The sequence below is a fragment of the Protopterus annectens genome, chromosome 8.part0 (genome assembly GCF_019279795.1).
Source record: "Protopterus annectens isolate FY-2018-M chromosome 8.part0, PAN1.0, whole genome shotgun sequence".
NCBI lineage: Eukaryota > Metazoa > Chordata > Ceratodontiformes > Protopteridae > Protopterus > Protopterus annectens.
In genome coordinates this window covers 99,747,374-99,774,387 of record NC_056741.1, presented here as the reverse complement: position 1 = coordinate 99,774,387, position 27,014 = coordinate 99,747,374, and positions in this window count along the sequence as shown.

The following is a 27,014-nucleotide window of genomic DNA, read 5'->3' as shown; positions in this document are numbered from 1 at the left end:
CTTAGTACTGGATACGGTCCATAGCACCCCTGCCAGGCACAGGTACTGTGTCCGTGCCCACAGACACTGATCTGTATGACCTGCCAGGTGCAGTCTGTGGCTGTCCACAAACCCCTGTATATGGCAGCCATGAGGTGGAACTGTGTGCGTGCATACACACATGCGAAATGTTAACACCTAGGGTGACCACATACACACACACACTGCACCAACAGTGCCCCACCCTGTACTGCTGCCCTTCACCAACACACATACACACACATGTCAATTGGTGTTATCAGTGGCAGACTCAGGCATACCTAATTCACACCCTGTGCATATGATGACACTGTGCCACCTCCTGCAATCTCCAACATCATTGCGGGAACAGGTAAACATGTTCCTGATGCACAGGGTGACTACATAGAAGTGTATTAGTAGTATCATGTTGGTAACAGTACAGTGTGCTTATATGACTGTGTGTATATCCCAGCATGCCTGATGCAGTAACCGTATTAATGGCCTGAATTGTTATCTGCCCCCATAGTACGTACCAAAGTGTAACAGCTGCGCATAATTGCATGCCGGTGGTAAGGATGTCAACAGATAGCCACAGGGTAGCACAGGGGGGAAGCTAATGCAAGTAGTGATATGCAATGATGGACATGTACAGTAATGGTGTCAAGTTGCCCACAACGACTATGCAATGTGGATGTTTGCGCATGTTGATATGTGTGCAGTACCAATGTAATCCAAATCACAATTAACTATGACATAATATCAGTTCCACCATGGGCATCTGCTCTGTGCATTCCTTGGTACATGTTAATAGTGCCTACATATTTGCATTGTTACTTACTGTTAGTGTTACCCCTTCTTTGTTGTACAATGAACTACTTCCAGCCCTGCTTACTGTAGCTTTGTTTGCATGCATGTTCACTTGGGGTTCCCTGGAACACTGCTTACACCTGCAATGCAAAGTTACAGTGCTTCTGTGGACTCCTAGTGACATCTGCATAGCGTACGATACGTATGTCAAGTTTACACATGACAGAATGTCACTGTCCGTCCTGTTTGCATGTACGTTGCCTGTGACACATTGCACATGTCTTACCTGGCATTTACCCACGTGTGCAGTCACATATGCCAGTGCTATGAAACAGTAGCAGTACACCCACACATACACATCTTCAGTATGTTGTTCCCCATTGGCCCTATGTGTTGGTACTCACCATGGCAATCACATTACTAGGGTAGCATGTGCAAAGGTAACCTGTGAATCACCTCTATGGTCCAGTTGTGGTTTATGTGAGTCATGTGGCAATGTCACAGCTGCCACATGTATGCAGTCAGCCATCACCCTTGGCCAGGAATGTACAACACATGTGTGGGATGCCACCACATAGCCAATCTGGGGACTGAGCTCTCTGAACCCAGTAATGCCATACCCTGTCAGGTGGCATGTCATATTACAGTGACTACAATACAAGTCAGACATAGACACGCACTGACAGCATGCTGAACACACTGGGGCATACGTGGGGACTCAGAATAGCATCCTGCCTGAGCATCACACACCTCCGCAGCTGGCACACAGGCATATGTTCCATCAGAACAGAGCACATGCCACACATGGCACACACATCCCATGTGCCACACACTCACAGCCTGTAGGGCTACACAACACACCTGTTACAGATGTGTCAGGTACCTGTCTTGGGTGCTGCACTGGGGTCCCACTCAACAGGCTGTATCTGGTGAAGGTCACAGTGATATGCCTCAGGGGCACTATGGTCCACCACAGAACACATGCATACAGTCAGTCAGAGGCATGGACACATATGACTCACTCATTGACCATGCCACTATGGATGACCTGAGACATACCTCCCTGGACTACATGATAGGGAACATAGAATGGATCTCTCAGCATGTGGCATGGGCCAGTATGAGCCTGATCTTGGCTGACAACATACCCTCACCAGGTATGCTACCACTATATGTAGGAAGGGTGTTGTATGTCTACATTCTGCTCAGTCTCCAATGTCATTCATAGGGTATCCGCTGGCTGTCAATGTGTGCTTACATGCTAGGGAAGCCACAATGATGTGCAAGGGTCAGCTTGCACGTGACACCCATGGCCCGATGTATATTGGTGAACCTCCTTGATACACACATACTGCCTTATGCTGCAGGACACGGATTACATAGCCACCTCCATGGGTATCACACAGGTTAGGACACTAACAGTGCTGCTACACAACACCAGCAGTGTACACCGCAAGATGCATGCACTGGACACTGTCCTCAGCATGGTGAACTGCAATGTCTGTGCAGTACCAGAGTCCTGATTCATGGCTCACAGGTGCAACCCTTCACTGCCAGGTTATGCCTCATACCATGCCTGTCGTCCCCTACACATGTAACACACATGGACAGGGGGTGGTATCCCAAGGCACCACAGATACACACACCTCCAGGTTGTTGGCACAGCACAAAGCATCAGGGCCTAATCATGTGCAGCTAACAGTGTGTCGGACTGCCATCTGGTTCATAGCCTGGCACACACAACCCTCCCATACACAGGAAAAGCACCTATCATCCATAACAACACTGGCAATATGACAGTCTCAAGAACTGTCTTTATATGGCTGGACTGCATCCAGCCAAACATTGTGCGTGAGCATTACTGTAGCTACAACACACTAGTTGAAGGGTTCACAGCATGTGGTCACTGAATTGCAGTGGAATGACATGTTACCACTCCCACAACAGGTGGGAACATGCAGCACCTGTACATCGACTACAGGTAGACTATATGACCCAGACCAGATGTGTATCCCCTGCTGTAGGTATGTTACCATATACACCCACACTGTATAGACACATACCGCGTGTGGCCCCTGCACAGTAAGACACAGTCATATTGTTATACATTGCAAATACCATTTATCCACTCGAGGTATGTGTCAGACATGGTAACTACTGCAGGTCACAGGTATTTATGTGTATGTGTCACACACATACATCATGTGTGCAATGCCATTGCTGGTTTAGGCAATGGCATGCATTGTTATGCACAAAGACCCACACAAGGTCATAATGTGTGACACAACCACATGTGGCAGTTGTGGGTTACCAAAACATACCTATCTGTACTCTGACAATGGTAATAGACCCAGTAGCAGAGCACACTATTGGCATTACTGGCCAACTAGCCCTGTTTGGCTGTGCTGATAGTGTGGTGACATCCCCTGTGTTTACTGGGGGAATATGCAGCATCTGGTGTATTGTAGTATTTGTCAAAAGGATCTGTTCTCTCACACACACCCTACTACCCCCACACACACACACACACACGCACACTTGCCATTTGCAGGATTCATACCCCTACCTAACTAAGTCACGACACATGGGAGAGATGCACTAGCAAAGCGCACTATTCGGATTACTAGATGGCTCCTCTTCTCTGGCTGCACTTATAGGGTGCTGACATCATCAGTGTTTTGAAAGGGTAATGTGCATCAGGTAGTGTGATCTCCTGATTGCCAAAACTAACATGTTTTTCATACAGAAATGCACACACACACAAACTCCCCACATCCAAACACACACACACTTGCCACTTACAGGTTTCAAACCCCTATCTAAATATGTTATGGCACTTGAGAGTGACACTGTAGCAGATTGCGCTATTCTGATTACTGGTAGATGTCTCTTCTCCAGCTGTATGTATAGGGTGCTGACATCATCACTGTTTGGAAAGGGTAATGTGCATCATGTAGTGTGATCTCCTGATTTCAAAAAAGCACATGTTTTTCATACAGAATTGCACACACACAGAGTCCTCACATCCAAACACACACACATGTCAATTACAGGTTTCAAACTCCTACCTAACTATATTATGACACTCGGGAGAGACACATTAGCAGAATGCGCTATTCGAATTACTGGGAGGTTTCCCTTCTCCTGCTGTACTTATAGGGTGCTGACATCATCCGTGCTGAGATAGGGGAATGTGCATCCTGTAGAGTGCTTTCACAGATGCCAAAAGGGACATTTCCCTCATACAGACTTGCACACACACTAACACCCATCCACACACACTAGGCAGTTGCAGGATTCAAACCCCTACCTAACTATATCATGACACTCGTGATATACACATTAGCAGAGCGTGCTATTCAAATTACTGGGAGGTTTCCCTTCTCCTGCTGTACTTATAGGGTGCTGACATCATCAGTGTTTTGAAAGGGGAATGTGCATCCTGTAGTGTGTTCTCCTAGTTGCCAAAAGGGACATTTCTTTCATACAGACTTGCACACACACTGAGTATTTACAGCATTCAAACCCCTACTTAACTATGACACTCGTGACAGACGCATTAGCGGAGCGCGCTATTCGAATTACTGGGAGGGGTCCCTTCTCCTGCTGTACTTATAGGGTGCTGACATCATCAGTGTTTAGAAAGGGGAATGTGCATCCTGTAGTGTGTTCTCCTAGTTACCAAAAGGGATATTTCTTTCATACAGAATTACACACACACTAACCCCCTTCACACACACTGAGCATTTACAGGATTCAAACCCCTACCTAAGTATGTTATGACACTCGTGATAGACACATTAGCAGAATGTGCTATTCGAACTACTGGGAGATTTCCCTTCTCCTGCTGTACTTATAGGGTGCTGACATCATCAGTGTTTAGAAAGGGGAATGTGCATCCTGTAGTGTGTTCTCCTAGTTGCCAAAAGGGATATTTCTTTCATACAGACTTGCACACACACTAACCCCCTCCACACACACGAAGCATTTACAAGATTTAAACCCCTACCTAACTATGTTGTGACACTCGTGACAGACGCATTAGCGGAGCGCACTATTCGAAATACAGGGAGGCTTCCCTTCTCCTGCTATACTTATAGGGTGCTGACATCATCAGTGTTTAGAAAGGGGAATGTGCATCCTGTAATGTGTTTTCCCAGTTGCCAAAAGGAACATTTCCTCTCACAGACTTTTACACATGCAAATCCCACTCACCCACACACACACACACACACACACACACACACACACACACACACTGAGCATTTGCAGGATTCAAACCCCTACCTAACTATATTATGACACTTGAGAGAGACGCATTAGCAGAGCACACTATCCGAATTACTGGGCAGCTGTTCTGCACCTGCAGTATTTATAGGGTGCTGACATCTTTATTTCTACAGAGGTATGTACATGTAGTACTACCTGTCAGGTGGTGGATAGCATATATATGCATTTGCAGCCACCTACGTCAGGGTCAGATATGCACATCGCACTGGCAGGTCATGTTCTATACCATGCTTTGTGACCACAGGACCTGTAACATTCAACACAACCAGTCCAGAACACCACACCCACATCCAGGACACACACTTAGCTTCCCTGGGAACAGTGCCGGGATATGCAGGTGTTCACATACACCATTCAAGTTGTTAACATCAGGTACAGGCATATTGTGTGTGAGAACTACTCAGGCCTCTACCACTTTACCCTACAGCCACTACAATTTGTGGGTCCATGTGCTATGGCAGAACCACACACCACAGCCACATGGGGGAATACATATTGCACCTGTCCCTCTGCAAAGTGGGTACTCACTGTTCCACACCAGAGGTAGACCACCATTGTTGATATCTGACCATACCCACCTTTCCCTGGACATCCATATCCCATCTCCACCCCCAGGCAAGGTTGTCACTGCACACAAACTGTATTTAGCACAAACAGACTCTACACTTGTGAAGACTGGGGTGGACGACTTCAGAGGACTCATGCTGGGGGACTATACTGGCCACTCAGCATAATCCTTGACAATTGCATTCTATGAGCATGTGTATGGTTTGCATTGATCATGCTATCCCACATATACCCATGACTGCTCCACAACAAGACACCTGTCAGGTGTACACCAGCCATATATGAGCCGTACAACAGACAGAGTGAGCTAATACATTGCAGAGCTGTAGCCCACAGAGGGAGGACATCTGTGAACAGTTCCGGCATGGCACTTCATTCACACATAATCATCACAACACAGTGTTGACAGTGGAATTGTCCAGAGAATGCAGATAGGGCTCCCCTCAGTCTGTTATTGATGGACACTTACTGTTAGAGATCCTCAGCAACCCTCTTCCAGCACACACTGACAACATGGCTGTGGCTTAGCACATTCAATCCCTGGGACCTCCATGGTGCCCCTGCTTGACAGAGGCACAGCTCACTAGCCTCACATGTTGCCTTATGTGACCTACTTTACAGTGGCACAGTAGCCTACTGTACTGGGGATGCAGATGCCAAGCACACTCTGGCTGAGCTGTCATTCCCTAGGGCAACAAGCCTAGTATTGACCTCTACACCCATATGTTCAATTGTCGGATGCACAATATTTGTTGTGCTGTTCTACTGTTTGCAGGTCTTTATTGCCATAGCATTCCCTGTTCCTATGACCAACTTGTGTATCTGTGGAAGATGTTTGCATATGATGGCGATCCACTATATCACTTATGTCTCTGTAGTCATTTACTGTGTGCACTGGGCAGATTGCTGTGTTGTGGTTGGTTCCTGGACTGACACGTACAAATACCAGATATGTGTGGCCAACTGCTAAACAGAGATATGGCTTAAGTGTGTGAGCTTGCCCAGTTCAGCCTTTCCATGGCATGTTGTCTGACATATGCTTCATTTATCAAAGTGTGCGAGCATGCCCAGTGTGAGCTTTCCATATGTTGCACTCTGAAGTCCACCACATATTTGGGTGTGTGTGAACTTCAACAATATCTCACGTTTATGGTTGTGTGTTGTATGTCATGTTGTGTACTAACTGGCCAATTGCTTCGTGTCTGCCACAACAGGGATTATACTGTGCCTGCAGTGATTGCATGGGATACTTTGCAGACAGTTCTCAACATACTTTCATAATGACCTAACACTGTAGTACCGTATAGTGTACTGGTTCAGTACTTTCACTGTGGTGGACAGTATCCTGTGCTTTAGTCCAATGACTGCTTGACATCTTCATAATGAGCACAACAGACTGTGTAGGGGCCAGTTGTGCACATATGATCATGTTGCATTATGTTCAGATATGGACTACCTACACCAGGCTCGTCCAACATTGGTAGTGTATTCCACAACATGGGTGGACATTGGCAAACACTAGCAATGTTCCCTAGGCCATTTCTGATGCTAGTCACAGAGTGTGTTTGTCCTTCGACACACATTGTAACAGGAGTTTTCCATGACATATGTCATGGTTAGTATACTGTGCCTCTGTCTACTTCTGACATAACAGTGATACCCAGGGTTAGCCTACCATCTCCCATCCACTCATCAGGATTCCTCTTGAGGAGAGTCGATAAGTGACTCTCTGGCTAACCTGTACTGGGAGTTTACTCAAAAGTGGGGGTGGCTTCTGTGTTATGGATCATTCAGTACAGCTTGTCCTATGCATGTCAGTGCTGGGGTTCAGGTCTCTCATGTGCATAGCTCACTGCCATTCAGATTGTACAAGGTGCAGCATGTTCATTGATTCCAGGTTGGACATGGCTTCATACATCAGGCACAGCTTGCCTGTAGCTGGGCAATATGGCAGTGTGTGGGGCTGCAGTTTGTTTACTCAGGCAACACATGGCATCTGTTCATGCTCCTTTCTACTCCTGGTGGGGTACTGTTGTTGACTTTACAGTTGATGGAGGTGTCTGCTGAGGTATATCCCACAGGGGCTATTGCAGTCAATTGTGACGCAGATGGAGGATGACTGCAGAGCCACAGTGACATCCCCTTATCTACATCTGCCAACCTTCATGTTTGGGTGGGTATATAGTATATGTTTCTGCGAACACTACAGCCACATGTTTGTCCAGTGCAGGATATCTATCACCTTTTGTACCCAGGTCTCTCATTACATGTTAGGTACATCATGGGTTAACACCTGTGTGGTAATTTGTGGGCACTTACTGTATATCCACGGTGGTTGTCTATACACAGTTCTGCAATTAGCTTGCTGACATGGCTATGGCTCCAGTTGTCTGTTTGCAGGTGGCCCTTTTGTGGGTTGCTTGTGTTAGCTGGGGGTCAGATATGGTGGGCTGTTTGTACTCCTCTGCATACATGTTCAGTCACAGTCCTTTCATGTTGATCTATACCTATGGGACATATATATTCAGAATGGGGGGCCCAGGACCAGGCCTTGTGGGATGCCACTCATATCTGCTTTGTAGTCTGACATGGATGCAGCATGTCTGGCCATGTCAGTTCTGTCCTTGGTCTGGTTTGCAACCCCTCTACTGACATAGGGGTATATATTTAAACTGGTGAACATATCCATACTGAACTCATACGGTATTGTCTAGAAGCATATGCATGGTCCAGCTACGCTGTGTGGACCACATTGCCCTCATCAATGACCTTAATGACTGCTTCAAATGGGTCAAACATGTTTAGGGGCAGGATCTGCAGTTACGACAGCCACACTGTGTAGGGTCCAGTATCAGTAGGTCCACAATAGCCTTCTGTCTGTGGTACATACTGATCCTTTCCATAGCTGTGCAGACCAAGCTTGTGAGGATCCTGGGGTGGTAGTTTGCAGTATCCATTCAGGCAACACCTTTGTTGTGAAGGACCACTGTTGTTGTACACTGCTCTTTGGGTACATATCCTGTGGTAAGGCTGACATTGGGCAGTAGTGTGATTTGGCATTCCATTATTCTTGGAGTCCATGTTGGCCTCAGCCCAGGACACCATCACATACCTTTGCTGCTGTGTGTTTTGCTTTGCAGATGATGGCTGTTATCTCAGCATCTGCAATGTCAGGGGACCAGCAGTCTGCTGAGATAGATATTTTGCACTGGGGGGGGGGGTTTGCTCTGCACCTGTCAGGTTGTATGTTAGCAATATGTGTGTGTGTTTGGTATGTTGTTTGTAATATCTGTGTGATTCGGAGCATATCTGTGGATGCCCAACATGGTTCCTACCATCAGTTAGGTAAGTCTTGTGATTATCCTTAGTGTCCTGTACAATTTGTATCTTCATAGGTTCATGGGTTCATACTAGGCTATCCATCCTAGGGCATTAGTAAGCCTAGCCAGAGTGTGTGTGTCTTTCGCCACCCCTTGCTATGTTTCTATTATGGCCATTTATGAATTTCTTTACTGTGCCTCTGTCTGGTCGTGATACAGTGAAGACCCCCAGTATACATGTACGATCATCCATCCACTTGGCAATATTCCTGTTGAGGGGTGTCAGTGAGGGGCTCTGCCTAACATGGATTGGGATCCTGTTTCTGGGTGTGGGGAGCCTCTGGGATATGTATCTGTCCCTCCAGCACATCTTATTTCATTATGTGTTGAGGCTGACATCTGTCACTCTCACAGCTCCAATGGCTTTGATTTCCTGTGGTGGAGCATGTCCATTACTCCTGTGTTGGACATGGCCTTGTACAACAGACATGCAATGCCTCTGTGTAGGCAGTCTATGACTGCATTCAGCTGGGGTGTCTACAGCCAGGCAGCATATGACATATGTTTCACACCCTTTATCCTCTTGGTGGGGTAACTATGAGGTTTTCTGAACCACTGCAGGTGTCATTTATGGTACATCCCATATGAGTCATTGTACTAGATTATGGGTCTGATAAGGGAACAGTATAGCGGCACAGTGACCTCTGTTGATGTAGATGTGAATCCTTTCATGATACGGTGTCCAATATCGACAATCTTCCTAGCCACATTGGCATTTTGAGTGTCACATGACAGATTACTGTCGACTTGTGTCCCTAGGTCCCTGATTACTCCTTGCATACATAATGGTTTGCCACCTATGTGGTAATTTGTGTGTACCTTGTCTGGTATTTGGTGGGACATTCATACTGTCCAGTGTCTTCAGGATGTCTGGGTGGAGTTCTTGTGTGTGAGAGTGTGGTCTGTCGCATGCTACAGACTGTACAGCAGTTTGGACTACACTTAGGTGCACATGGGTGGTCTCCGCTGCTTTGTGCATTGTCAGTTACCTGGCCATATGGGTGTCTGTGCTGCATATGGATACTCCCCCTCCTTTGATGTTTTGGTCCAGGTGTTGGGGCCATAACACATGATATGTGGTATAGCCTGGTAGTGCTGGTGTGCTATCACTAGGCTTGCAGCAGGCTTCTGTCACTGCACAGAAATCGATGTTCTCCATAATGGGAAGTACCTCAGGGGCATGCATATTGCAGTTTACAATTCTGGCATTGGTCAGCATTACCCTTATGTTTCTTATCACTTATGTTTTCTAGGGTGGTGGGTAGTCTTTTTGGCCTTGCCTACATACGGCCCTATGGAGGTGGCAAAGGCCTTATCCAGTATCCAGACGCACAGGGGTAACAGGTGCAAGCCATCCCTGGAACAGCAGCATGGCTTGTCATGCTTGACATCTCAAGCAGACAGACATTAGACCCTCTTGGACTGACAGATTTAACTGTGCCAGCTGTTAAACATGATCATTCTGTGTTTGTACTGTGGCATCATTCTTGGTGAGGGTTGGATGCTGCACAGAGCCAGTGTCATACCGGCCTGGGGTACATACTCAGAGAGATCATCCATGTCTCTTTTCATGTAGACCAGGGAGGGACATCTCAGGTCATTCACACCAGCATGGACATTGAGTGCATCATATTTCTGCTTGCTTTGGGGTGACCTGCGTACTTGTGTTATGTGGCATTTTGTGGCAGCCTACAGGCAGCTTATTCTACCCTTTCCCTTGTTCAGTCTGGTGAGTGGGACAGCAGTGTGTCTGCCTATACAGACACCTATTACAACTGTATCAGGCATATTGTTTCTCTTCTGGCCTGTGACTGTTTGGCACACCAGCTTTGTGTACTATTCGTTGCATGTGCTATGTTTGGAGGTTGTGGTTGCTTGTGATCTGCTTTGGAGGCTTCTGTTGGTGTGGTGTGTTTGTAATTAGGGCCTCCGGGAATATATTTCTGTGTTTATGTGTTTGGTTTACAGTTGTGGTAGGTCTATGTGGGACTGGGTTTGTGGTGTATGTGGTTAGCTTCTCCTCCTGACTAGTTTTGACAGTACTGAGTTGGGGGAGTTCAACCTCTGGTTTGGATACATGGTTGCATCTATCACATATATTTGTATTTATTGGGGGGAGTTGTGGTTGTCTGTGTACTTGGGACAGGTGTCACATTGCCTCTGGATTCACAGATTCTACTTGTTGTGACTGGACTTAGTGGATTGTATGTGTGGACATATGTTATTGCCATACTACTGGTCAGAGATTACTTCCATTTTTATGTTTGCTCTATCATGTGGTAGCTTCCTCATTCTCTTGCATGGTTTGGTAATGGCTGGAGTCCAGCATGCCAGATGCCTGCATGTATGGCATTGTGTGTTGTTGTTATTTGTGATTGCATACTCCAAGCATTCCTGGCTGTGTTCATGGAATGCCTGTATAACATGTTCTGCGGTGTGTCCCATATTCTGCACTTGCACAGGGCCTTTCATGGATTCAACATCAGTTTGGAGGGCTGCAACCTATGCTTTACACATGATTTCACTGTGTTATTCTGGGCAGGGACTGGGGTCGGGATGTGTATATCCAGTGTGATTACTCTATGGTCTGGTCTTACCAGTGAAGGATACACTCCTCATCTTGCCATCCAGTACACATGTTGCTGATTATCACATCCAGTATGCTTACCCCTCTTGTGGGAGTGGTACGTTGTTCCTGGGCATTTTTGTTTATGGATTCTGGGAACTTTTCTCCAACTGTGTTGGTGCTAGTATAATGCTCCCGATGTATGTCTGGGTATTTTCACTCAAGAAATATAATGTTGTTTTGGGGGCTTGATATATTCATGTATTCCAACATAGGCCAGGTGCAGTTCCTCGTATTAGGACAGTAGTCTGCAGCAGGCTATATACTGGGAGGCGGTTTTAGCCATTGGTATTTGACCATGGCTAATCCATGCTGCTTCTTGTTGTGGTACCAACATGGGGGTGTGGTTATCCGTGACATTTATTGCTAGTCACCCTCCTTTTGTAGCTTGTTCCATGTTTTGCGGCTGTACAGCACAGTATGAGATATGACCTGGTAGTGTTAGGGTGCTGATGTGAGCCTATTACAGGACTGATATCTACATTCTCCATACTGTGTGCATTTACACTGCACACATCTTGCTGTTTAGACTTCTGGCATTGGGTAGCATTACATCTAGGTTCCTATCCCTTGTGGTACCTATGAAGGTGGGTTTGTGTTTTGAGACTTACCTATTCAGGGCATGCTGTGGGTACTGACAGCCTTTGCCAGTATCCATGGGGCATGGAATGATAGGTGCATGCCACCCCTAGTAGGTGGTGCATCATGTCATGCTCCGCATGTCTTCTGAGCCTGAAACACATTGGCTCCCCTTTGACTAACTGCATTACTTCAGCCAGTTATTGCACTTGATCATCCCATCGTCATTTTGTGGCTTCATGCTTGGTGAGGGTGGATGTTAGTCAGAGTGCTAAGGTGTGCATATAGTACATGGTGTTACATTACTTAACACATGGCATTCATGTCTCAGGTGGTACTGCAGGGCTGCCTCTGTCGGATGCGCATATTACACTTCCCTGTACATGTTTGTGAGCAGGTCATGTCATTTTAGGCCTCCATGTTATTATTTGAGTGAGTCAGAGGTAGTATCATTCCCAGGGTTCCTACTGAGCCAGTGTATGTGCTATGCGTTGCCTCTTTGCCAAGGCTAGGGCATACTGGGCATGCCTCCTTCTGCCTACTGGGGCAGGCTCAGGTTGTTCCTCCTCCGAGTCACACTCTGCCTGTGATGGCCTTGGCAATGGTGGGGGGCTGTTTGGCCCAGTCCTATGCTTGTCCTGCTGCAGCTGTTTTCGCAATATCATATTATGTAGCATAGCACATACCATGACAATTTGGGTACATGTAGTTGGTGTGTACTGCAAGGCTCCACCAGATGTGTCCAGACACTGGAACCATTACTTGAGCAGCCCAAACACACGCTCTATTACATTACGTGTTTGTGCATGTGCCTCATTATGGGGTTCCTGTTCAGGTGTGTGTGCATTTCTGATGGGTGTCATCAGCCACGGCTCCAGTGCATAACCTGCATCCCCCACTAGGTGTCCGTGTGGGATGTCCCCATTGGCAAATGTCTGGTACAGCTGTATCAAATGCCAGATGTGGGAATCATGGTAACTCCCAGGGCAGCCTGCACACACATTCATTATTATGCCCTGGGCATCACACACGACCTGGCAGTTGATGGAGGGGAAGCCCTTGCGGTTAATGTAGGGCCTACCTCACTCACCGGCTGGTGCTTTGATGCATATGTGCGTGCAGTCTATTGCACCCACTACCTCAGGGTATTCTGCTATTTGCTGGAAGAGACGTATATTGCTGGCCAATACCTCACGGGCATTGGGGAAATATACATGATCACTGACATGTGCTGACATGGCATCCAGGAACTGGTGCAGTACCCTGGAGGCTGATGCCTGTGATATCCCCATCATATCGCCAGTTGGTCTCTGGAAGGTACCTGTTGCTAGTATTCTTAGGCCAACACATACCTTGGTTTTCACTGGGATGGGTTCCCCTCTGTTGGTTCTGTGTGTGAGGTATGGCCTGCACAGCTCAACAATTTGCTGCAGGAGCTCTCTGTCCACTCTATAGCGCTCTACTATCTCCAGCTCATGTAACCCGTGGTAGGTGACCCTGGGCCTGTACACTCTTCTCCGTCTCCTCACTGTGGGTTGTCTGGCACCATCTGCATTGTCACTACCCTCAGCAAGTCACCTATGTCTCATTATGACAGCTATGGCAGCCCATAACATTTCTGCTCTGAGTGAAGCTTTTTCAGTTTTCACTTCTATTAGCTTACTCCTGTCTTGCAGTGTCTCTTAAGAGAAACATCCTGCAGTACTGTTTGCAGAGTTTTAAGTGCTGGGCTGGGCTACTATTCTGCCTGTGTAATTGCCTGCTTCTAATTGTTTTCACCTGCTAGCTTCAGCAGTTATCCTTGCTAGCTTCCTACTAATTCTGTTGCTTCCTTTTTCCTTTCTGTTTCCTCAGGGGGAGCAACGTGCATACTAGCAGAAACACGCTCACAGTGGCTTACATGCATGCACACGTGCTTACATGGTTCAGAATCTACTTATTCGGGTTAAAACGCGGGGACACCCGCGCAAACACAGTTACACGTCTGCCAACAGCCTCCAACATGCTCAGCCTGCCCTACACGCGCACACCAGCGCAAACAGTGTTAAACATCTCCCAACATGCTCCCACATGCTCAGTCTGCCTTACACGCACGCACACTGCCCTACTCGCACTTCATGGCGTGCACACGTGCTCATGCACACACAGCAAGAAACTTTGGTGTAAATAACAGTGTACACCTTCCATTTCTTGACTTTCCCTGACTTATCTTGTGGCACACCTCTTTCCATGATCTGTGTCTGTCATCTGTCATGTTACACTGACCTCCAATGAACTGCATTTCTTTCTACCATTCCCCCCTGTGATGTCACCTATCTCCTACTCTATTCTTCCCCCTTTTGTATCTCTTACACTACTGAGACTGTGCTCATTTGCTATGTGACTGTGAGATTCAGTATCCTAACCCTCATTTACATGAGATTGCCTACTAATGCTTAGTTACATGTCTTAGACTCAGCTTCCCCCCTTAGCAACCACTACACGGTGGCCATGTTGTTTTTGGTCTGCTGGAACTGCATTGTCATTCCATGTATTGCATGAAACCTACATTTGTGGGTTTATAACCTTCATTTTTATGTTTTATACAGCACAGCCCGTTTGCGCGGGGCTGCGCTGGGTTTAAACATCGGCGAAAAAATAAAATTATATTTTTATTATTTTTGCATCAGGTTACCTTGCCAATGGCCACATATTTGGCTATTGGCATGCTGCCTGAGACATATGCATCCTTTATTTGGAGCTGACATGGCTCCGTTGTGGAATTTGCAGAAACTTACTCAGTTGTCAACTGAGTAAATTTCTGCAGCTAAAACGTTTCTTACACGGGCTGGTTTCTGCTTCGTGGATCGCTAATATACCTCATTTGCATACCTTTCGGCTTAAAGTGAGGCATTTAGCATGTCCACGCCCAGTCCGTGTAAGAGACGTTTTAGCTGGTCTCTTACACAGAGTTTAGGGCTGTTCCTGGATCGCGAGGCTTGCATGGAGTGTTACACGTCTCTTACACTCCGTGCATGCCTTCGTGAATCCTGCCCAATGTGTGTTTTCATAACATTCCCTAATGTTAAAAATTGTTTTTTTTTAAAAAAAGTATTGTGCATGTATACTTTTTATACAGAATTTAACTTGTGAATTTCTATGTGTACATTACAATGCATTTTAACGTTTTTTTAAGTTTACTTCTCCACGTGATTTTTTTAAGTCATTAATATTAAGTGAAAAGTGGGTAGGTGTTTTGTATTGTTAACCAATCGTGTTGTTTGGTAAGATACTTAAACATGGTCATTGAGTGTAGCTATGTATTCTGATGAAGTCTCACTTTTGTGGAGACAAAAGCACTTAATACATGTGTTCTTCATTAAAATTATTTCCATCCAGTATCCTGTTCCAGTACACATCACAATATTAGTTGGTTCACACTAGTCATCAGAATCATTGTCACAGAGCGATTTTAAGTTTAGTTTCTGTACATAAAGTCTCAAATCCAATCGAAGAGAGAGAAGGTCCACCCTTTGTGCAGGTAGAAAGGTGAATCCTTTGCTCAAGATTTGCAAAGTATGGGCTGAAACATCTCTATTAATTAGGTTGAAATCTGGGAAGTAGTTTCCATGGACCTGAAAGTAGGAGAGTGATACTGATTGGTTATCATAGTAGGGCATATCTTCATGGACGACCCGTTGAAGGTCTCTGTTGTTCTGTACTTGAGAATTGTTCTGAGTGTTTGGAGACATTTGTAGTATCTGTGTGTCCACAGAATCCAACTGTATTACCTGTGCTAGTCTGCCCATCCTCTGGATGCTCCTCATCTCCCCCTCCTTCTGCCACTGCCTCTTGGTTTCCATTGGGTAGCACAATGTACTTGTACCCATAGCCAGCCTTAGGCATAGGCCAACTAGGTGGCCGCCTAGTGTGCCACTCTAGCAGGGGTGCTTTTCCAGTATTTATCTGGTGTAAGTAGACCAGGGTGGGAGTATTAGGTAGTATGGTGCGGGTGCCCTGGAGCCCTTTTGCCTAGGGCACCAGTTGACCTAAGGCTGACATATCCATGGTTCAGCTATCCTTACCATTCATATTAAATCACACTCCTGCATTTGTTGATCAAACATATGTTTGGTCAAAAGCAGAGACACACACACATTCACACACACACACACACACACACACACACACACACACACACACACACACACACACACACACACACACATACATAAAAACAGATGTAGATATCTCTGAACTCTGAGACTGTTTTGTCTTGGAGGAAAGGGAATACTCCAAGAAGTCACAATCTGAGAGGTGATAAATGATAGTCCACATTTTCGGTCATTATGTCTTACTCTTCCAATACACACAGTAATGATTCTTGGAATATTACATTTTTCTAATGGTATACTGGAGACTTTGCCATCTTGTAAGAAAACAGTAGCTTAACTTGATAAAAATATACAGATTTTTAATATTTTAACTCTTTATTATAAACATCTCATACACATGGAATATAATGTATAATTATTATTGTTAGCACTAATTATATAATACATGTCCTTATGCTTCTAACCACTACTCCCATTGTTGGGACATCATCTGTTTGTAATATGTATCCTAGATGTACACTGGGGCAAACCTGCATTCCTAAATGAATTTGCTTTCTTTAGATGCACTTATAGCACTCACTACTATAACAGATTACATTCCTTTCACATAATAGTATACCAGCTCTTTGAATGAACTGTTATTCTGTAATTAGTAAGTGAACTTACTTATAAATCATTCAGCACAAACAGAAATATAAAATTAATAAATAAAAAAATGAAAACCAACAATGGCCAGCTAACCAAATTTATTTCAAAGAAATGCAATCACTCTAGCACCTTGGCTCAAAAATGTCTTCAAGGAGTAAAAGCACCATTAAAAAACAAATCTTAAATAGCTCCAATAGTTATCCACCCATACTTACAAATCATTCAATTAAACAATTAAATCACAGACTTCCAACTGCATTCTACATCAAGTCCAGCTGGGGTCAAGTTTACATACTTTAAAATAAATGCAAGTTCCTTGCATAACAATTTTTTCTTTATATCTAAGCAACCATCCTGTACATTCCCGGTTTCTAAAATAGTACCTCTGAGCCCTGTGGATCACTATCATGATACAATTTAAAATGAATATCAAGAGGGTTTTCTATCTTAACATTCTTAATTTTTCTAATATGTTCTTGTAATCTTGATTTAAAAGTCCTCTTGCTTTCTCCTATATAAAACATTTTGCAGGGACACATCAATGCATAAATCATACCTTTGGTGTAACAACAGTATATATATCTATAGATGTAAAAAGAATGTCATTAATCTTATCAAATGTATTCACAAGATATTTACAGTTAATACAATGAATGCAAGGGAAAGTCCCAACCCGATTAGGGTTTATTCTTTATTTTTATATTGGTTGTGTTAGAAATATAAAATTATTTAGAAAAGCAGTCAGTTCAACAATAACATTTTCTACAGCAGAGATACTAAATGTAATTTAATAATCCATCTTTAGATCTTCTTTATATACTCAGGTCTTCCTTTACTTACTCCTATGTCAGCTTGTTGATGATTATATCCATATCTACACAGTTTGTTTTTGTCCAGTACTGTCGATCAGCACTCTTCTTGCTTAGCCATTTTTTGGAACTAATCAGGAATATATTAGTATGTTGTACCTAAACCCAATAATGATCATTATATTCTTGAATATAGTACTTTATTAATTAATTATTTTTTTACAGATTTCAATATATGTATCTGCCCTTCTAGTTTCACATTATCTTATTCACTTATCATCTCACATAACATTAACTCATCAAGTTAGAATAATTAAAAAATATAATATCAGTTTCCTGGTGATACGTACAACATAGATATAAGTACTACTCATAAAATGTATTGTTTTAATAGTAACAGGCTTAAAATACCTCTGAAGAGGGTTAAACTTTTTGTCTCAATCATAATGTACACTAATATAATGTTCATCTGTGCAACTCATCTGTGATAGATTTCTAGCTTCATAGGCAGAAACTAAAAAAATAATCTGATAGACTATCTATAGCATAACCACTACTATCCCTATTACTTATTATTCCTACCTAGAAGGCATATAAAAGAGAAATTACCCTGATTCACAGACATCCGATGATATGTCTATGAAGAATGAAGAAAAATTCATAATTATTGAGAACTTGTATTTTGTATTATCAATTTTGTCTTAGTCGTCAGGGGAAAGAAAACAGCAGGTATGTTGATAAATCAGAACATCTTTAATAACAAACTACTGCTCAGAATCTGTAATCATAGACTTTTATTGTCAGGTTGTGATTAAAATGGGTTTGTTGATTGGGCTACTGAACCACTTAATAAATTGATAAATAAAATAAATAAAAAAATGAATAAATAAAATCTGTAAGCCTTAGTAATTATTAGCTACAGGCTGCTAAAACTAAAAGAGAAAACTACAGTATACAGTAGTTCACTCTATTCCAAAAGTGATAGAAAGCATTTCTTTGGCTATGGTTGATAAACAAGAAGACTCAAACATTTGTCACAAACAGATTTTAGGTACAGCATGATTACACTTATACAAGTCTAAAAGTGGGGTTCAGAGATGTGGTAAGAATGGTAGAATTTTAATTTACAACAAGTGAAACCGATGCTCTAGTAGTTAAGTCTGTACAGGAAGAAATAGTAATAAACAATGGAGAGAAGGGGGTAATTCAATAAAAATACAACAAAAAGGCCACAGGTCAAAGAGTATCACAAGTTTAATAAAATCCTTAGCATGTCGGCAAGCAATCCTTCCAAGAATAAAAGCACACTTACAACCAGCCTTTAAATACCTAAAAAAACACAATTAACAATCACTTAATTATTCAATAAACTTTTAAAGAAGGAAACTCTTTTTATTTTGAAATATGGTACTTTGGAGCCCTTTGGGCTCAACAAGGAATGTAACTGAAAGCATGTAATTTAATAATTGTCATTGAATAATTGTTTAAGTGCTTGTTAATTGTGATTTCTGAGGTATTTCAAGGCTGGTTCTAAGTGTATTTTTACTCTTGGAAGACTTGTTTGCCAAGGAGCTAAATATTTTATTAAACTCTTAGACCCATGGCCGTTTTGTTGTTATTTTTTATTGTGTTTTTGTGTTTTAGTGGTATTTTGGGTAATTCAGTAAACCCTACACAGAGCAATTCTCCTTGTAGGGATAATGTTGCAGCCCAAACATGAAATATGGCTGCCGATCAATCCAGGAAATAAGGCTGCGGGCGTGCAGGAGCATGCAGACATGGTGCGGACACGGAAACGATCGCAGAATGAAATTCACCTCATCTGCTGTTGAAAATCATGCAAATGAAGTGATTTTCTGATCCAGCAAGCAGAAAGGCACCCATACAGGATAAGTGTACTTGGTTATTAATCGTGTACCGGATTATAAAATTAAAACAGGGCTGTACCAGCCCAAATAAAAGCTTTTATTGCTCAGTAGGCATGCAAGTGGCCACATCTATGGCACTTGAGATTAAAAAGTAATGCAATATATAAAAAAAATTAACTTTTTTTAATACACATGCCACATTTAAGCAGTGAGCAGCTACGCGCAAACATGCTAGTTTTGCAAAAAAATAAAAAAATAAAAATATGTAAAACATGAAATTTAAGGTAGGCAAAGTAATTGCATTATAGTGTCCAGCATACAGCATCATATAATGACAGGTTATAGTGGTAGCTAAGGAGATAGGGCTTGGTGTAGAGTTGTATCCAGGGTATATGCAATTAGGTGTATGTAAATGAGCCAGGTTTATTGAATAGCAAAAAGGGCCACTGTGTTCTGTAGGTACAAACCATGGTAGGGCTAGAAACATGTTGGTGTAGGCAGAGCAGATAGATACCAGGAAAAGAGGGTCTGTCATGGCATATTTCAGTGGATTGGAGCTGAAAGGCACCTGTTTGCGCTCAGCTAAGCACAGCTAAGCAAAGGGGCATGTCTTGATTACTAAGCTATACTCAGCCCTGCTGTGCATGTTTTAGCAAGTTAAACAAAAGCTAAGTGTGTCCATGTAAACTGCTGAGCAATGTTTACACTAGAGCTGCTGGTTTGTGCAGAGTGCCGTGGGTCTTAGCAGTGGAGGAAATTAAAAAAAAAATAAAATAAATTAATAAAAGGAAATAGGCTGGAAAAGCTAATCAACTATAAATGACTGATAAGCCCTCTTCCACTCACACTGGCCCATTCAAACCCTCAATAATATAGATAGCAGGTGGAATGCATAATAGTCAGCCAATCACACAGGCTGCATCTGCAGCACACCACTAAAAAGTATCCATAGACCCTTTAATCTGCTTTTTCACACATACTCTGCACCATTAGATTACACACTTGAGAATTTTAACTGAAAAATGATAGGGGTTGCTGCTGCTTTGCTACATCTGTGCGTGCTACAGGCTGAGGTCAGTAATGACAATGATGATGCTGACTATAGGCCCAGACTGAGGAGAAAAAAGAGTGTTCACACCCAGCGTAACCCTTCAGGGGCTACATGAGCTGGAGATAGTAGAGCACTACAGGGTGGACAAGGACATACTACAGGAACTCATTGAGCTCTCCTGCCCTCACCTCAGACCTAGATCGAACAGAGGGGAAACCATCCCAGTGGAAACAAAGGTATGTGTAGCCTTAAGAATACTAGCTACAGGTACTTTCTAAAGACCTACTGGGGACATCATGGGGGTCTCACAGGCATCTGCATCCAGGGTACTCCATCAATTCCTGGATGTCATGCTAACACATGCCAGTGAGCACATTTATTTCCCCAGCACCCTTGAGGAGAGGACTAGCAATATGGATATCTTCCATTATGTAGCACACTGCCCAGAGGTACTGCGTGCCATAGACTGCAATCATGTGCACATCAAAGCACCACCCGGTGAGGAAGGTAGAGTCTACATCAACCGCAAGGGGTATCACTCCATCAACTGCCAGGTTGTGTGCAATGCCCAGGGCATTATCATCAATGTGTGTGCTAGCAGCCTTGGCAGTTTTCATGACTCCCACATCTGGCATGCATCGCAGCTGTACCAGGAATGTGCCAGGGGGACATCACATTAAGCTATCTAGTGGGGGATGTTGGCTACGCACTGGAAATGTGGATGATGACACCCATCAGAAATGCACACACACTCACTGAAGAACACCATAATGGGGCACATGCACAAACTAGGAACACCATAGAGCATGTGTTTGGGCTGCTCAAGTCATGGTTCCACTGCCCTGACATATCTGGTGGATTCCTGCAGTACTCTCCAGCCACATGTGCACACATGTTCATAGTATGTGCCATGTTAAACAATATGATCCTGCAGAAACATCTGTGGCAGGAACATCACAGGGAAGGGGCACACAACCCCCCACCATTGCCTCACAAGCACAGGGGGACTTAGAGGCAGAACCCCCTGAACCTGTCCCTGTAGGCAGATATAGGCATGCCCAGTATGCCCTGGCCTTGGCAAAGAGGCTATGCATAGCACATACACTGACAACCTATAGACCCAGGACTGGCACCTCACTCCGATTCACATACACACAGTAAAAAGAATGCCACCCACATCACACTACCTGTACCATACCATGTATAGGCTGTGTACTGCATGCATCCGACAGAGTCAGCCCTGAATCACTGTCCTCTCAACTGCTACAGGCACATGGTAAGTCACTTTTCTTAACAACAAATGAATGGGGTAGTAGACTGTAGTAGCATATCTATCGTATTGCTGCATGTATGCACCAGAATGGAGTGGGCTACCGTGATAGCAACAGACAACTGACAGCTATGTGGGACAACAGGAAATGTTTGCCAAAATACTGGCTGGCCCAGAATATGCAGTAGTCCCCAAGGCAACAAAAATCACTACAGTATATGTGAGGGACTAATAAACAGTGGGGTCATAGGACAGATGCATGGATGTCAATGTTGAAGTCCCATACGTACCTCTCAGCCTCTTACGGCAAGACATCTGTACAAAAATAAAGAAATGTGTGGCAAAGGCCCAAAAATAGAGACAGTTATGAAATATTGCTCTTACAAACTTAGAAAGTTATATTATAACAGGTCTTGCAATAGCATTAATTCTCTGAAGGGTAAGAAGTCTGAAATTCCAATGTCTGTCATTACTTTCTATCTTAAGTCTTTAATGATTTGCCAGTATTTTCCCAGACAACTACAACATTCTGAAAAGTGGACCCAAAATATGAGGCAAACATCTGGAAAGTTTGTGAAAATGTGTACAGTTGAAAGGTATGCTTCCCTACCCCTAATACACCTGTGTTCCCATAGAACTGCGGTAACATTTATTTTTGTAAGGTAATAGCAGTAGGCCACACATTCCCTGGGCTTCCCAATCAACTTGCTAACTTATTCCATTTCCACAGTATGCAGTGGTTAAAGTACTATGTATTTGTATGGTCAATAGTGACAAGAAGTACAGAGCACTAACTGGTGGCTGTTGTGGCTTAGTGGTCTAAGTACAGTACTGAGGTTGACAGGATCCATGGTTTGAGACTGGCTGTGCCAACTATTTTGTATGTCAGTTACACCTATGATAGGACTTGTATGGACTGTCCAGAAGTCAATATTTGTTACTGCCAGCAAGCTGGACAATGGAGGCACAGGGGGCCACACATATGGAAAGTACACAGCTTTGAGTAACCTAGATGGTGCCTGGTAGAACAGCAGGTTGTGACAATTTAATCTAGCACCAGGATATAAAGGCTGTGACGTTACTGTGTCAATACTGATAACAAGTCAGTGGGCACTACCCATACACCTGGAATGACAGGGTTACAGAATGTTCACACGTATGCCTCATATATATGTATAAGAGAATTTAAGTACCTTTATCTGCACTTTTTTTAAAAAAAAATACAGTATTTAATTTGATTTAAACTGTGTATGAAGGAGTGTTGAAGGAATTTTTAACTGAAGTTATTCTGCTCTTCAGTAACTTGAACTGAAGCTAGTGTTGGCTGAATTTTGTTATTTGCTAGTAATTACAGGTGTGGGGGTAGCCACATTCTTTGATTTCCTGTCCTTGCATATTTAAACTGGTGCATGTGAAATAATTCCTGCTTTAAAACCTCAGCTTGGCCAGCTAGAACTTGGTTATATTCAACTGTACCTTTATCTGCACTTTTTTTTAAAAAAAAAATACAGTATTTAACTTGATTTAAACTGTGTATGAAGGAGTGTTGAAGGAAGTTTTAACTGAAGTTATTCTGATCTTCAGTAACTTGAACTGAAGCTAGTGTTGGCTGAATTTTGTTATTTGCTAGTAATTACAGGTGTGGGGGTAGCCACATTCTTTGATTTCCTGTCCTTGCATATTTAAACTGGTGCATGTGAAATAATTCCTGCTTTAAAACCTCAGCTTGGCCAGCTAGAACTTGATTATATTCAACTGGACGTATAAGAGAATTTAAGTACCTTTATCTGCACTTTTTTTAAAAAAATACAGTATTTAATTTGATTTAAACTGTGAATGAAGGAGTGTTGAAGGAATTTTAACTGAAGTTATTCTGCCCTTCAGTAACTTGAACTGAAGCTAGTGTTGGCTGAATTTTGTTATTTGCTAGTAATTACAGGTGTGGGGTAGCCACATTCTTTGATTTCCTGTTCTTGCATATTTAAACTGGTGCATGTGAAATAATTCCTGCTTTAAAACCTCAGCTTGGCCAGCTAGAACTTGGTTATATTCAACTGGACGTATAAGAGAATTTAGTACCTTTATCTGCACTTTTTTTAAAAAAATACAGTATTTAATTTGATTTAAACTGTGTATGAAGGAGTGTTGAAGGAATTTTTAACTGAAGTTATTCTGCTCTTCAGTAACTTGAACTGAAGCTAGTGTTGGCTGAATTTTGTTATTTGCTAGTAATTACAGGTGTGGGGGTAGCCACATTCTTTGATTTCCTGTCCTTGCATATTTAAACTGGTGCATGTGAAATAATTCCTGCTTTAAAACCTCAGCTTGGCCAGCTAGGACTTGGTTATATTCAACTGGACGTATAAGAGAATTTAAGTACCTTTATCTGCACTTTTTAAAAAAAAAATACAGTATTTAACTTGATTTAAACTGTGTATGAAGGAGTGTTGAAGGAATTTTTAACTGAAGTTATTCTGCTTTCAGTAACTTGAACTGAAGCTAGTGTTGGCTGAATTTTGTTATTTGCTAGTAATTACAGGTGTGGGGGTAGCCACATTCTTTGATTTCCTGTCCTTGCATATTTAAACTGGTGCATGTGAAATAATTCCTGCTTTAAAACCTCAGCTTGGCCAGCTAGAACTTGGTTATATTCAACTGGACGTATAAGAGAATTTAAGTTATTTTATTGCACTTTTTTAAAAAAAATACAGTATTTAATTTGATTTAAACTGTGTATGAAGGAGTGTTGAAGGAATTTTAACTGAAGTTATTCTGCTCTTCAGTAACTTGAACTGAAGCTAGTGTTGGCTGAATTTTATTTGCTAGTAATTACAGGTGTGGGGTAGCCACATTCTTTGATTTCCTGTCCTTGCATATTTAAACTGGTGCATGTGAAATAATTCCTGCTTTAAAACCTCAGCTTGGCCAGCTAGGACTTGGTTATATTCAACTGGACGTATAAGAGAATTTAAACTTTATCTGCACTTTTTAAAAAAAAATACAGTATTTAATTTGATTTAAACTGTGCATGAATGAGTGTTGAAGGAATTTTAACTGAAGTTATTCTGCTCCAGTTATTCCCACCCACTCTGCCTTGTTTTTGTTTTGGTGTTAATCTTAGTGGCATTGAAACTGCCCCCCTCAGCCTGCCTCTGGGCCCATCTCATTTGCTCACTCAACTGAGTGCAGTGAGATCATATTCTGATTTCAGGCACTCCTACTGTGTACAAGAGAGCATCTGGGAAATAGAAAAAAAAAAAAAAATTAAGCTTATTTCCTGCCTTTCTTGTTAAGTGGTACAGACTATTTGTAGGCTTCTGAGCCTCAAGCCCTTCTGTATTTGTGGCTTATAACTAGCCAGTTTTCTAGTTTCAGCACTCAAATCTGTTTCTTTGATCTCAGCACTTGTTCAGAAAAAAAAAAAAAAAAAAAATTTCATCTGCTTTTACTGTACTTGTGTTTCTACCTACTTCTTTTTACTTTTGCATCATCTTAAAATACTCAATTGTATTTATTACTGCTTGGTGTAACTCATTCTAAGCCTTTTGGTTTAAACACTTGTTAGTTGTTTTGCACTGAGAGGGTTTGTGGTCTGCACTGTTGTGGCAGAACAGGTAGCTTACATCCTTCTAGGTTGAGAACTGCTGATTGAGGGCTCAGTGTCTGTTATTCTAAAAGTGTATTAATTCTGGTTTAAGCACTTGGGCTTCAAGCCAGTTATTTTACATTAAGAGGGTTCGTGGTCTGCACTCTTGTGGGAGGAGAGGCTGGACTCTGCCCTTCTGAGCTGGGAATTTCTGGTTAAAGGCTTATAGTGCATGCATATCTGAACTGTTTCTTACTGAAGTTGGTTTGCTGTGGCATAGACTGGATTCGGGCCTGCTGGATCTAGCTTTGTTTGTGTAACTTGAGCACTAATCCAGACATTCTCTAAAGTATTCAATGGTATTTATTACTGCTTGGTTGTAACTTGATTAAAGTGTAGCTATCATTCAAGTCTTTTGGATTCAGACCAGTTGTTTTACATTAGGAAGGTTTGTGGCAAGCACTGTGGTGGCAGGACAGGTAGCTTTCATCCTTCTAAGTTGGGAACTGCTGATTGAGAGCCCAGTGTCCAAGTGTATTAGTTCTGGTTTAGGCACTTGGGCTTCAGGCCAGTTATTTTACATTAAGAAGGTTTGTGGTCTGCACTCTTGTGGGAGAAGAGGCTGGACTCTGCCCTTCTGAGCTGGGAATTTCTGGTTAAAGGTTTATAGTGCCTGAATATTTGAACTGTATCTTACTGACATTGGTACACCTTGTTTGCTCTAGCATAGACTAGATCCAGGCCTGCTGAATCTAGCTTTGTTTATATGCTTGTTGTTTGTTTGCTTGTTATTTCCTGGAAGCTAATTCCACATAACACATAAACTTCTCAGCGCTTCTGTGGATCACTAGTGATATCTGCATTGCTTACTGTACTTATTTCCTTGTTTCACTTGAAAGAAAGTTACTGTTTGTCGTTTTTGCATTTAGTTACTTCTAACACATTGCACTCAAGTTACCTGGCACTTGCTCACTAAAGCAATTATATAAGTCAGCACTAAAAATTAAAAGCACTACACCCTCACTCCCCACTGGACCTTGTTTTCAATTAAGGATTTCCCAATATTGTTCTAGCATGTCCAAAGGTCAGTTGTCAATCTCCTCTCCGGTCCAGCTGGTGAATCTGGGAATCTTTAGGCAATGTTATAACTGCCTCATGTACACAGACAACCCTCTCCTCCTCCCACATAACACAAATACTTGCGAGAGATGCAGCTATTTAGCCAAACTGGAGGCTGAGCTCTCTCAACTCAGGACTGGCAAGACCAGACAGGAGGAGAAGGCAACTACACACACCACAAAACCAGCCTCACATAATGCTACCACTCCACTGAATCAAACACATAAACACACAAAGACATACAGGCTCTGAGTAAAATTTACCTAAACAGCAGAGGCCTCCAAAGCAGACACCCAAACAACTGCTACCTCAAGGCACCC